Here is a 13,017-nt window from a genome sequence, read left to right on the forward strand (position 1 = left end):
TCGTCTATATGATCAAAAATTGGAGGATGGGGAAATACAATGTGGTAGATCAGAGGTGTGCATAAGATGTGCAAGTGTTGCCATATGAAAAAGGATTCATTTGAAAAGTATTTAAAACACCTCAATTGTCTAGGGACAATTGGGAATGACTTAAGTGGAATGGAATTTGAAAATGTTGAGAGAACTAGTTGGAACATAGGAGTTCAAAATGTTCTACTTACTTTCTCAAGTGAAGTAGAGTTTTCTCAAATTTAAAGCAAACAAGAAATGGTATAGGTACCATAAACAAGCCTTTTGTTAAAAAGAAGGCAAGATAGAAAATAATATTTTAGAAATCAGTACTAGGTAGAAATGGGATGAGAAGCAAAACCCATTTCAGTTTTCTTGTTTTCTTTGAAGAAATTCCTTCAAAATATTTAATAAAACTAGAAGTAGTTTTGTGGTCCAACTAGGGAAGGAAAAACAATAGGATTTTTGAGGGAGAAAACTAATTTAGGGAGAAGTGTTCTCAAGGGTAGATGGTGGCTACAAAATGTACCCATCATTCCACTCTTGGTTTTGTGAAGATTTAAACTTGAATAAACACAAGAGGTAAAATTGAAGGAAGTGATCTAGTGTTGAATCATTGAATAGGGTACAAGATCAAGTTGAATATATGAGCTGCAAGGATTTACTGAGACATGCAAGACGTGGAGGTTGAAGAGGGTGTTGCATAGATGAGATCCATGCATTGAAGTCAACAATAACAGTTGTGGGTGCTTAGAGATCAATTGCCAAAATCTGGACATTTAAAGCCTGTCAACACAGATGGTCGACATGGCCTCAAAACCAATAAGGATGAGTGGGTATAAGAGAGGGATGTAGCTAGGGGTAGATGATCCCAAGTTTTGAATTAAGGATGATTGAGCTAGGTTGCACCACAAGGAGAAAAATCAAGGTGGCACACTCAGGTTGCCATCAGGAGAAGAGTTTGATGTAATAAGAAGGAAAGCAATTCTTCCTAAGTCACACATGTGTTTTTATTAGGTGAGTTGCTTGTTTTACCACTAGGGGTGTTGTTCTATGAGGTGGCTCAAGACAAAACTCAACAAGCAATCAAGACAATACATCTACCAACAGATCAAAGCAATTTATCACAACCAACAGATCAAGGCAATTCGTCTTAATTAGTCTATAGAAAAAGTTTTTGTTCCCCCTAATTCTTGCAATAAGGACAATTAATCAAGGTTGCAAAAGTTGGGGTGTTACAAGGAACCTGGGTGTCTTCAGTAATGATTGCGCGATCTTCGACCTCTCCACCTTCGGGAAGGGGAGGAAGAGGCGACGCAGTTTTATGGTTCTGGACAAGATAGAAAAAGTATCGACAGGAATTTGTATCAATAATAGCAGTCGAGGAAATAGCAGTAAAAAAGAAGAGAGAAGAAAAGAGTGAACGAACAAGCAGACGATAAAAATATATTACCTGTGGGAGCGCGTTGGTGGCGCTATATGGCGTCACACGGAAAGATGATGGGACGGTGTCTTTCTTGCTAAGCGACGAGATTTTTCGGAAAAGTTTTTCTAAGTCCTTGACCGGTAAATCTATCGACAGACGATCCACATCCTTGTCGCCAGCATACATCCAAAGGGGGTTTTTGCGAGCTTGCAGAGGCTGCACCCTAATCCTAAGGAAATATGTCGTGATTTGGATACCCGACAATTCTTGTCCGCGGGTATTTTGAAGCTCGTGGATGCGTATCATCAGCGCCTCTGTCGCCATTTTTTCTTCGTCGCTAGCCTCTGCATCCCAGGACCGGCGGCGACAGATTTTTTCGTTGCCATCGAAAGGGGGAATGTTGTGTTCCACCGAGTCGTGACTTTCCTCGTGGATATACAATCATTTTTTGTGCCACCCTTGAACTGAGTCAGGGAATTTGACATCGAAGTACTCGACATCAGGGCGGACACAGATAACAATGCCGCCTATGTTATAGGCAACGTTGGGAGAGCCATTACGGCGAAGGAGGAAAATGCGCTTCCATAAAGCCCAGTTAGGCTGGACTCCAAGGAAAGATTCGCAAAGAGTGATAAAGATCGAGATGTGTAGGATGCAGTTGGGAGTAAGATGGTGAAGTTGCAATCCGTAAACAAAAAGCAACCCACGCAGAAAATCGTGGATGGGGGAAGAAAGACCGCGGATGAGGTGGTCAACGAAACTGACCCGGTACTCGATCGGAGGAGATGGATAGCTTTCCTCACTGGGGAAGCGCAGCGAATCTTTCTTCTTGCTGACCCCAAGCTTCTTCAGCAAATTGATATCTTGGGCAGAGATCTTGGATCTCTCCCACTCAGTGCTCCCAAGATCCGCTGTCGCCATCTTCGCTTCAGGGATGGTGTTCCTTGAAAGTCTTGGCCGCGGCGGCATCAACAATGGTGTGGAGGAAGTGGAGCAGTGCGCGTGCGCTAGAACTTGGTTGTTTGCAATGGAGATTGGAGCAGAGGAGGTATGAGCACAGGTGCGGCGAAGGGGAATATGCGAGGAAGAAGGAGAGTACTTATAGCAAGCTTAGTCGGAACGCCGCACCGTTGGATGTTCTCCAAATAGACTTGATGCTTTACACGTGGATCAAAGGGTACAATGGTACTTTTACCATGATGGAACTGGACAGGCGCTACAGCGCGTGCAGCAGAAAAAGCGGAGGACGTGTGTCCCCCACTTGCGTAACGTGTCAATAGGTCGCAGGTTTTGGGCCCACAGGTCAGTGAACGGACAGCTCTCGCGTCTTCCCAATACAAGGATCATGGCTATCGTCAGTAGTGATGTCACCTTTTTAAATAAAAAAATCTCGGCTATGAAGATTACTGAAATTGGCGGCTGATAAAGACTATTGATTATTTTGAGAAGCCTTTGATCAAATACAAGTTTTTTCTCAAACGCTCGGGGGCTACTTTGGAAAAAAGAAAATTTCGAATATGACAAAATAGAAATGTTGAGAGCCTATGACCAAATACAAGCATTTGTTCATAGCCTCGGGGGCTACTCCCATCGGGAGCGCTGGTCGCGCACCCGATAGATATGAAAATTTTGAGAAAGAATGACAATATAGTGACATAAGGCGTTAAAGTGTTGAGCCTACAACCAAGCACTAGTCCTTGGATGTAGCCTCGGGGGCTACTCCCATCGGGAACGCTGTTCGCGTGCCCGATGAAATTATAAAAAAAGAAGAGAGAGAAGAAGAAAACGTGAGCATATTTCGAGTTATAGAAATAACTCTGCATATACTCCCATCGGGAAGGCAAGATAAGTCATCCGTTGACTCAATAAAATGTGCTATTCCAGCAGCCGAAAAAGCACTCGACAATATATTCTAAGAGCGCCGAAGTTGCGAATAAATTCTGAATGCCTGATGCTGGCACGCAGTTAACGAGCCCGTTGGGAACCCCAAGAGGAAGGTGTGATGCGTACAGCGGCAAGTTTTCCCTCAGTAAGAAACCAAGGTTTATCGAACCAGTAGGAGCCAAGAAGCACGTTGAAGGTTGATGGCGGCGGAGTGTAGTGCGGCGCAACACCATGGATTCCGGCGCCAACGTGGAACCTGCACAACACAACCAAAGTACTTCGCCCGAACGTAATAGTGAGGTTGTCAATCTCACTGGCTTGCTGTAACAAAGGATTAGATGTATAGTGTGGATGATGATGTTTGCAGAAAACAGTAGAACGAGTATTGCAGGTTATTGTATTCAATGTAAAAGAATGGACCGGGGTCCACAGTTCACTAGAGGTGTCTCTCCCATAAGATAAATAGCATGTTGGGTGAACAAATTACAGTTGGGCAATTGACAAATAAAGAGGGCATGACCATGCACATACATGTTATGATGAGTAGTGTGAGATTTAATTGGGCATTACGACAAAGTACATAGACCGCTATCCAGCATGCATCTATGCCTAAAAAGTCCACCTTCAGGTTATCATCTGAACCCCTTCCAGTATTAAGTTGCAAACAACAGATAATTGCATTAAGTATGGTGCGTAATGTAATCAACAAATATATCCTTAGACATAGCATTCATGTTTTATCCCTAGTGGCAACAGCACATCCACAACCTTAGAACTTTCTCACATCGTCCTGCATTTAATGGAGGCATGAACCCACTATCGAGCATAAATACTCCCTCTTGGAGTTACAAGCAAAAACTTGGCCAGAGCCTCTACTAGCAACGGAGAGCATGCAAGATCATAAACAACACATAGATGATAGATTGATAATCAACATAGCATAGTATTCCATATTCATCGGATCCCAACAAACGCAACATGTAGCATTACAGATAGATGATCTTGATCATGTTAGGCAGCTCACAAGATCCAACGATGATAGCACAATTAGGAGAAGATGACCATCTAGCTACTGCTATGGACCCATAGTCCAGGGGTGAACTACTCACACATCACTCCGGAGGCGACCATGGCGGTGAAGAGTCCTCCGGGAGATGATTCCCCTCTCCGGCAGGGTGCCGGAGGCGATCTCCTGAATCCCCCGAGATGGGATTGGAGGCTGGGGCGTCTCTGGAAGGTTTTCCGTATCGTGGCTCTCGGTACTGGAGTTATTCTCGGCGAAGGCTTAAGTAGGCGGAAGGGTAAGTCAGGGGGCGCCACGAGGGGCCCACACAACAGGCCGGCGCGGCCAGGGCTTGGGCCGCGCCGCCCTAGTGTGTGGCCGCCTCGTCGCCCCACTTCGTTTCCTCTCCGGACTTCTGGAAGCTTCGTGGAAAAATAAGATCCTTGGCATTGATTTCGTCCAATTCCGAGAATATTTCCTTACTAGGATTTCTAAAACCAAAAACAGCAGAAAACAGCAACTGGCTCTTCGGCATCTTGTTAATAGGTTAGTGCCAGAAAATGCATAAATATGACATAAAGTATGTATAAAACATGTGTGTATCATCATAAAACAAGCATGGAACATAAGAAATTATCGATACGTTGGAGACGTATCAATGCCGCAAAATTTTGCGAAGGTAAGACCCCAGATCCGTTCTGAGCGGCGTGGCGCCGTCTCTGACGTCGGTTTGCTACTTTTTTCCGTATCAACAGATACGAAGAAAAATCCTAACGGACGCGTTAGGTACCCGATAAAATATGACTGGGACTCAACAAATGGTAAGACCTTAAGCGGCACATGTTGAAGTTAACACCAGTATCCCGAGATCATGTCCAGGGACGTGATCTTGAAGTAGGTTTTTGCGGATTGCCACTAGAGCAGTTAACTAGTACCTGATCCGTCAGATGAACTAGCCCCAACTACCATTATCCATGTACAATATATAATTGCATATCCAAAGATATGTGATAAATTCGACAGAGTTATTGAATGACTAAAGTTGGAGATTTTCCCTGATTCTTCGATTCAAGCAAAATCTCGGGGGCTACTGACATAGGCATCCCCAATGGGCCTACCGAAGATGGTACCCGGGGTTTATTGAAGGCCCACGACTCGATGAATATGAAGATTCGGAAGCCCAAACTAGTATTAAGGAAAGCTAGAGTTGTATTAGGAAATACATATTTGTAATCTTGCGGGATGGGTTGGAAACCCTCCCGGACTCTGTAACTTGTGTATTATGATTCCCTCGACTCCACCTCCTATATAAGGGGAGTCGAGGGACAAAGATAGCATCGATTCATTGTTTCACGCAACCCTAGTTTTCATATCGTCGAGCACTTTTCATATGCGCTACATGATGAGGTGAACTCGCTCCTCACCACCCTTGATCTAGGTACCCCTTTGGATGGAATGCTACCTCATGTCGATGTGCTTTGTGTCATTAGGTACAAGGCGCATCAAGACCCCGGAGAGGAGGACACACCATGGTCAAGGGAAGGAGAGGAGCAGCGGGACTTGGAGATGAGCACGAAGCTGGACCCGACGACACTCGAAGCGTGCAAAGGAAGAAGAGGGAGATGGCCGGCCCAGGACCCGGTCGGACCGGCCCCACGACCGGACCATCCGGTCCCAGGCCCGGTCAACCGGGCGCCCGACCGGATTTCCCTCGGTCCTGACCAGCCTCGTACCGGAAAGCAACCGGACGAAAACTTGCGAGGTTTCCGGTTGGCGCCCGGTCGACCGGCCCCATGACTGGACCACCCGGTCACAGGCCCGGTCTGACCGGCCCCAGGACCGGATCCGACGGGAATGACTCACCAAACTGCCTAAGTTATCCACTTGTGTACCTTTTCGCCTTGCTGGCCCTGTGTGCCTATATAAGTAGCCTGGACCCCTCCTTTACCCCTTAGACTTGAATTGAGCTTAAACACTACTTTGAGCTTTGTCTCCCTAGGGCTATCATCCCTTTGTAATCAAGGCATCCTTGTTGTTGATTTGGATATTGTTGAGTGAGATTCTAGTACAAGCTACTCTCTCTCCCTCACCAATCTCTTCTTCTCCAACACCAATCTCTCACCGGGAATTCTGCCGCGTGCCTCTTCCGGGTGATTCTATTGGCGTGGTCCATCGAGCCACGGGGATAAGTATTGGGTGTATCGGGTTGGTGTGTGTGCGTGAGTACCGGCGTTCTTCGTGTTCTTCGTGTTCCTCGCGTTCTCCCACCTCTTCCCTTGGATTCTGGGGTCAAATCGCGAGATCGGGCCAATCCCTAGATCTCAGATCTCATCATATGGTATCAGCAGCTCTTGGTTACCGCGATTTGACCCTCCACCCACCCGATTTCGTTTCTAGAAAATTTTCCACAAAATCCCCAAAAATAGCCCCAAATTGCCTTTGGACCGATCTGTGATTTGGTTGCGTTTTGAGTGGTTTTGGTCCGTGGATTCGGTGTTGTTGTGCTTGATCTACTATTTTCCCAACTTTTAGCCTCCAATTCCATCGTTTCCCGTCGATTTGCTCTTTTGGTTTTGGTTTGGGGAAGAACAGGAGAGAGAAACCGCGAAACCCGGTTGAGAAACCCGGTTGACCGGCCCCCAGACCGGACCAGATGGCCCAGCACCCGGCCGACCGGGCGCCAACCGGACCAGCCGGTCCAGAGTCCGGTCCAACCGGCCCCAGACCGGGCGCAGCTCCGCGCTCTCCTCCGAGCTCGATTTCGGCCACCACCACCACCATCATCGCAGGTATAACTTGCAGTTTTCCCTTGTAACCCTCTTCCTTTTGCGATCTATCCTATCGAGCATTGCTTGTTTAGTGTTGCGAGACATCGCACGTGGCCCCGATTGTGAGGTGTGTGTGTCGTGTGGAGTAAAGCTTCCAAGCAAACACTCGTGTGGCAAGATAGCAAAAGCGATGCTAACGCTAACATAGTGCGTGAAAAAACCCCAAAAACACAAAAAGGAGTGCAAGTAGCACCATACATCCATACATACAAAAGTGTACAAGTGCCACCATAGATACAAAAGAGTGCAAGTGCCACTGTATACAAAAGAGTCATAAGCTTTTAAGCAAAAGAGAGAAGAGAAAAGAGGCCGCGTGTGAATCTTGTTGTCTCTTCATTTGCAACCAAAGCTTTGGCTCTCCTTGTGTTAGTGTGACACCGAGCACCTCTACATACACTTTTCCGCTCACTTTTGGTTGCACTAACCCCGCTTATCCCGTGTGTGTGTTCCACAACTATTCCGTGTTTATAGTGATCTTCACATTGAAATTTGGATTTTTGGACCTCACCCACTTTTAACATCATACTCGATCTTGGATTTCGTCTTTTGGCTTTCCACAACACTCACCTAACACCATATTTGCTAGCTTTTGCGTGTGGTTTTGCGTGTGTCCCCGATACACTTGATCTTGCTTTTGGCTTGGTTGATTGCCTCAATACTATCTTACCTTGGTAAGAGTGCGAGGTAGTCTCCTTCCACTAACATACACAACATAGTTCTTGTGTTTCCATCATGGATAGGAACGGAGATGACCCAAGGGATGGAGAAGTCCTCCGCAACACCGAGAGGTTGGCTACTCAACACAACCTATGGACGCAACGCCAAGAGTTAAAGGAGCAACTCACACTCTTCGAGACTCGCATCGATGAACAATACGACGAGGTGGCTCACAACTTCTCCGCCGTGAACTAAGACTTGGCTCTTCTTCGTGAAGCTACGGACAACTTGAATGGCCAAATGGCGGCCAATGATGCGAACATGGAGAGGCGCATGGATAGCCTCGAGCGCGCCATCACCAACTTGGGTCGCCATCGCCGACACCGCTCTACTTCATCATCATCAAGCTCGCCACAAGATTACTACTCTCATGGTGGCCTTTCGTCCTCAAGCTCCTCCTCAAGGCATGAAGACCATCATCGACCTCATCGACCACATGTTCGTCATGAAGACTCTCGCTCCAACTCTAGGCGAGGAGAAATCCATCGCCATGCTCGTCCACATGAACGTCCTCCACAAGACCAAGTCCCCCAACAAGATCGTCACCAAGCGGATCGCCATGCCCACCATGGGCGTGACGACCAACCCCAAGACCAAGGTCCTCAAGATCAACCTCGGCGAGATCTCCGACGTCACCCTCGCCATGACCAACGTGGAAGAGGAGATCCACCACATGATCAAGATGAGAGGGCCAACAATGAGCATCGTCAACAACCTCGACAAGATCTTCAACAACATCATCACCGTGAACAAAGTGAAGCTAGTGTCCACCTTCAACGCCAACCCAATGCTATGGTTGGCCGTGGAAGACCTCCTACTCCACCTCAAGCCGCAAGAGATGAAGGCATCCGTCCTCGCCGAAGAAACTTGGAGGATGAAGAGAACATGTTTGGAAGGCTCAAGTTCACCATGCCGAAGTTCAAGGGTGAAGAGGATGCCGAGGCCTACCTCTCATGGGCACTCAAGGTTGACAAGATATTCTGCATCCACAACTACTCCGGTGCCAAGAAAGTAGCTATGGCGTCTCTTGAGTTTGAGGATTATGCCAACACTTGGTGGGAACAAGTCCTCACTCTAAGGGAAGAAAAGGGTGAACCTCCTATTGACACTTGGGAAGAGATGAAGGAAGAGATGCACGCTCGCTTTGTCCCAACACACTACATGACCGACCTCTTCAACAAGCTCCAAAAGTTGAAGCAAGGCACCAAGACCGTTGAGGAGTTCTTCAAGGAGATGGAGCTAACTATGATGAGAGCCAACATCCAAGAATCCGAGAGCCAAACCATTGCTCGTTTCTTCAATGGCCTCAACTACCCTATCAAGAGGATTGTGGAGTTCCAACCATACTCCAACATGGTTGAGTTGGTCCACCAAGCATCGAAGGCCGAGCGTCAAGTGATTGAGGACATCAAGTACTCCAAGTCCAAGTCATACTTCGCCTCCAAGCTCGCTACATCAACTCCTCCACCAAGTGTCAAGCCCGCCGTGTCCTCTACACCATCCAAGCAAACGACTACCCAAAGTCGCATGAAGCAAACGGTGTCCTCCACCGCCTCCTCTAAGGCATCTACGGGACCCTCTAATGTCACTTGTTTCAAGTGTGGCACCCAAGGCCACAAATCGTTTGAGTGCAAGAATACCAAGGTCATGATCACTATGGAGAACGGTGACATTGAGACGCTAAATGAGGATGAATATGAGGCCCTTGTGCAAGCCGCCGTTGAAAGTGAAGAAGCTTATGAGGAAGAAAGTGGAGAAGACCCTCTCTTATGTGAGCATGACCCAAGTCCCTCACTTGTGGTCACAAGGGTGCTAACAACTCAACCTCAAGCTATGGAAGACCAACGGTGCAACATCTTCCAAACCCGTGCCGGTATTGGTGGCAAGTCAATCAAGGTCATCATCGATGGTGGAAGTTGCCATAACCTTGCTAGCACCGAATTGTGTGAGAAGCTCAACCTCACCCTCCGCAAGCATCCTCACCCTTACCATATCCAATGGTTGAGTGACAAGGGCAACATCAAGATACAACATACCGTCACCGTCAACTTCAAGATTGGACCTTATGAGGACACTATTGAGTGTGACGTGGTGCCCATGACGGTGTGCCACATGTTGCTTGGCCGCCCTTGGCAATTTGGCAAGAAGGCTATACATGATGGACACTCCAATGCATACACCTTCAAGGTCAAGGACAAGAAGTTTGAGTTACGCCCGATGACTCCTAGCCAAATCATCGCGGATAATGCGAAGGCTTTAGCGAGGGCACAACTCCGCACCCACCATAGTGAGATGAGGGGAGAGGGAGTGACCCACCAAAAAGATAGTGAGTGCCACAAGCCATATATGAGCGAGACAAAGAGTGTCCTACTAGCCACCAAAAGTGAGTGGAGAGAGGTCCAAGAGAACCCATCCACCATATTGCACTACGTGCTTATTTGCAAGGGACCATCGTCGGCGACTAACGACTTAACAAACATTCCTTCGTCTTTGTTGTCTCTTTTGAAGGAGTTTCAAGACGTCTTCCCGACGAGCTCCCTCATGGACTTCCACCACTTCGAGGCATAGAACACCGCATCGACCTCATACCCGGCGATCCGCTTCCAAACTGTGCCGCCTACCGCACCAACCCCGAAGACACAAAGGAGATCCAACGCCAAATACAAGATCTCCTCGCTAAAGGGTATGTTCGCGAAAGCCTTAGTCCTTGTGCGGTTCCCGTGATTCTTGTGCCTAAACCGGATGAGATGCAACGAATGTGTATGGATTGTCGCCCCATCAATGCCATTACCGTTCGTTACCGCCATCCCATTCCGCGTTTAGATGACATGCTTGATGAGTTAAGTGGTGCCACGATTTTCTCTAAAGTAGATTTGCGTAGTGGCTACCACCAAATTCGCATGGCAATTGGTGATGAATGGAAAACGGCATTCAAGACCAAGCTTGGTCTCTATGAATGGCTCGTTATGCCTTTTGGTCTCTCCAATGCTCCATCCACTTTTATGCATCTTATGAATCACATCTTGCATCCTCTCATTGGCAAGAGTGTGGTTGTCTATTTTGATGATATTCTCATTTATAGCAAAAATCTCGAGGAACATACGCAACATGTGAGAGAGGTCTTATGCATCTTGCGTCTTGAGAAGCTTTATGCCAACCTCCCCAAGTGCACCTTTGCTCAAAACAAGTTGGTTTTCCTTGGATTTGTGGTTTCCGCTAATGGGATTGAAGTTGATTCTTCCAAGGTTGAGGCCATCCACAATTGGCCCACTCCTACCAATGTTGGTCAAATTCGAAGTTTTCATGGACTTGCCGGGTTCTACCGCCGCTTTGTGAAAGATTTTAGCACCATTGCTTGCCCTTTGAATGAGCTTAACAAAAAGAACGTTCTGTTTGTTTGGGGCAAGGCCCAACAAAATGCTATTGATGAGTTGAAGAAACGCCTTACCGAAGCTCCCCTTCTTGTGCTTCCAAATTTTACAAAAACTTTTGAGATTGAGTATGATGCGAGTGGACTTGGTATTGGTGGAGTTCTTATGCAAGAGGGCAAACCCGTGGCATATTATAGTGAGAAGCTAGATGGCGCACGCCTCAACTATCCTATTTATGACAAGGAGCTCTACGCTTTGGTTCGTGTTCTTGAAGTTTGGCAACACTATCTTTGGCCAAAAGAGTTTATCATTCATTCCGACCATGAATCTTTGAAATATTTGAAAAGCCAACACAACTTGAACAAACGACATGCAAAATGAGTCGAGTTCATTGAGTCCTTCCCATATGTAATCAAATACAAGAAGGGCAAGGACAATGTAGTGGCGGATGCTCTTTCCCGCAAAAACACCCTTTTGCTTACTCGCTTGGATTTTCATGTTTTGGGACTTGAAGAGATCAAAGAACTCTATCCTTCCGATTCTTTCTTTGCACCGATATTTGAGAAGTGTTCCGTTCAAAGAGGAGTGGATGATTTCTATTTGCATGATGGCTACTTGTTTAAAGCTAACAATATTTGCATTCCCGAGTCTTCTCTTCGAAAGTTGCTTTTGCAAGAGTCACATGGAGGTGGTCTTATGGGACACTTTGGACGAGAGAAGACATATGCCATGCTCTCAACCCACTACTATTGGCCAAGGATGTACCGCGACGTGGAACGCCTTTGCCGCCGGTGCACAACGTGCTTACAAGCTAAGTCTACCTCCAACCCTTATGGCCTTTATACACCATTGCCTATTCCTCATGCTCCTTGGTCGGATATTAGCATGGATTTCATCCTAGGATTGCCTCGCACCAAGCATGGTCATGATTCCATATTTGTAGTAGTGGATAGATTCTCTAAGATGGCTCATTTCATACCGTGCCATAAGAGCGATGATGCTTCACACATTGCTTCATTGTTTTTCAGGGAAATTGTTCGCCTACACGGAATACCGGCAAGCATTGTGTCGGATCGAGACGTCAAGTTCATGAGCTATCTATGGAAGTTGCTCATGGCAAAGTTTGGAGTGAAGCTCTTGTTCTCATCATCCTCGCACCCGCAAACGGACGGACAAACGAAAGTGGTCAATCGAAGCCTCTCCACTCTCCTACGCATCCTAGTGAAGAAAAACTTGAAGTCATGGGAGGAATGCCTTCCACACGCGGAGTTCGCTTACAACCGCGCCAAGCACTCGAAAACATCAAGGAGTCCCTTCATGGTAGTCTACGGCTTTGACCCTCCCACGGCACTCGACATACTACCACTTCCCCTTCATGAGAGGACGAACATGGACTTCGACAAGCGCACCGCCGCCATGAAGAAACTACATGAAGAAACAAGAGAAACCATTCAAGAACATGTGCTTCGTCAAGCTACCTGCCTCAACGCCAAGAAGAAGGAACGCATATTCGAAGAAGGCGACCTCGTTTGGATCCACCTCCGGAAGGAAAGGTTCCCTCATGAACGCAACTCAAAGCTCAATCCAAGAGGAGATGGTCCCTTCAAAGTCCTCAAACGCATCAACAACAACGCCTACGTCATCGACATCCCGACATCCAAGTACTTGGTGAGAAACACGTTCAACGTTGCGGACTTATCGCCATATCATGAAGATGAGGAGGCACACGAGTCGAGGACGAATCTTTCCCGAGGGGGGGGGGGAGATGATGCGGGGTGG

This window comes from Lolium perenne, chromosome 2, assembly GCF_019359855.2.
Source record: "Lolium perenne isolate Kyuss_39 chromosome 2, Kyuss_2.0, whole genome shotgun sequence".
NCBI classification, from domain to species: Eukaryota; Viridiplantae; Streptophyta; class Magnoliopsida; order Poales; family Poaceae; genus Lolium; species Lolium perenne.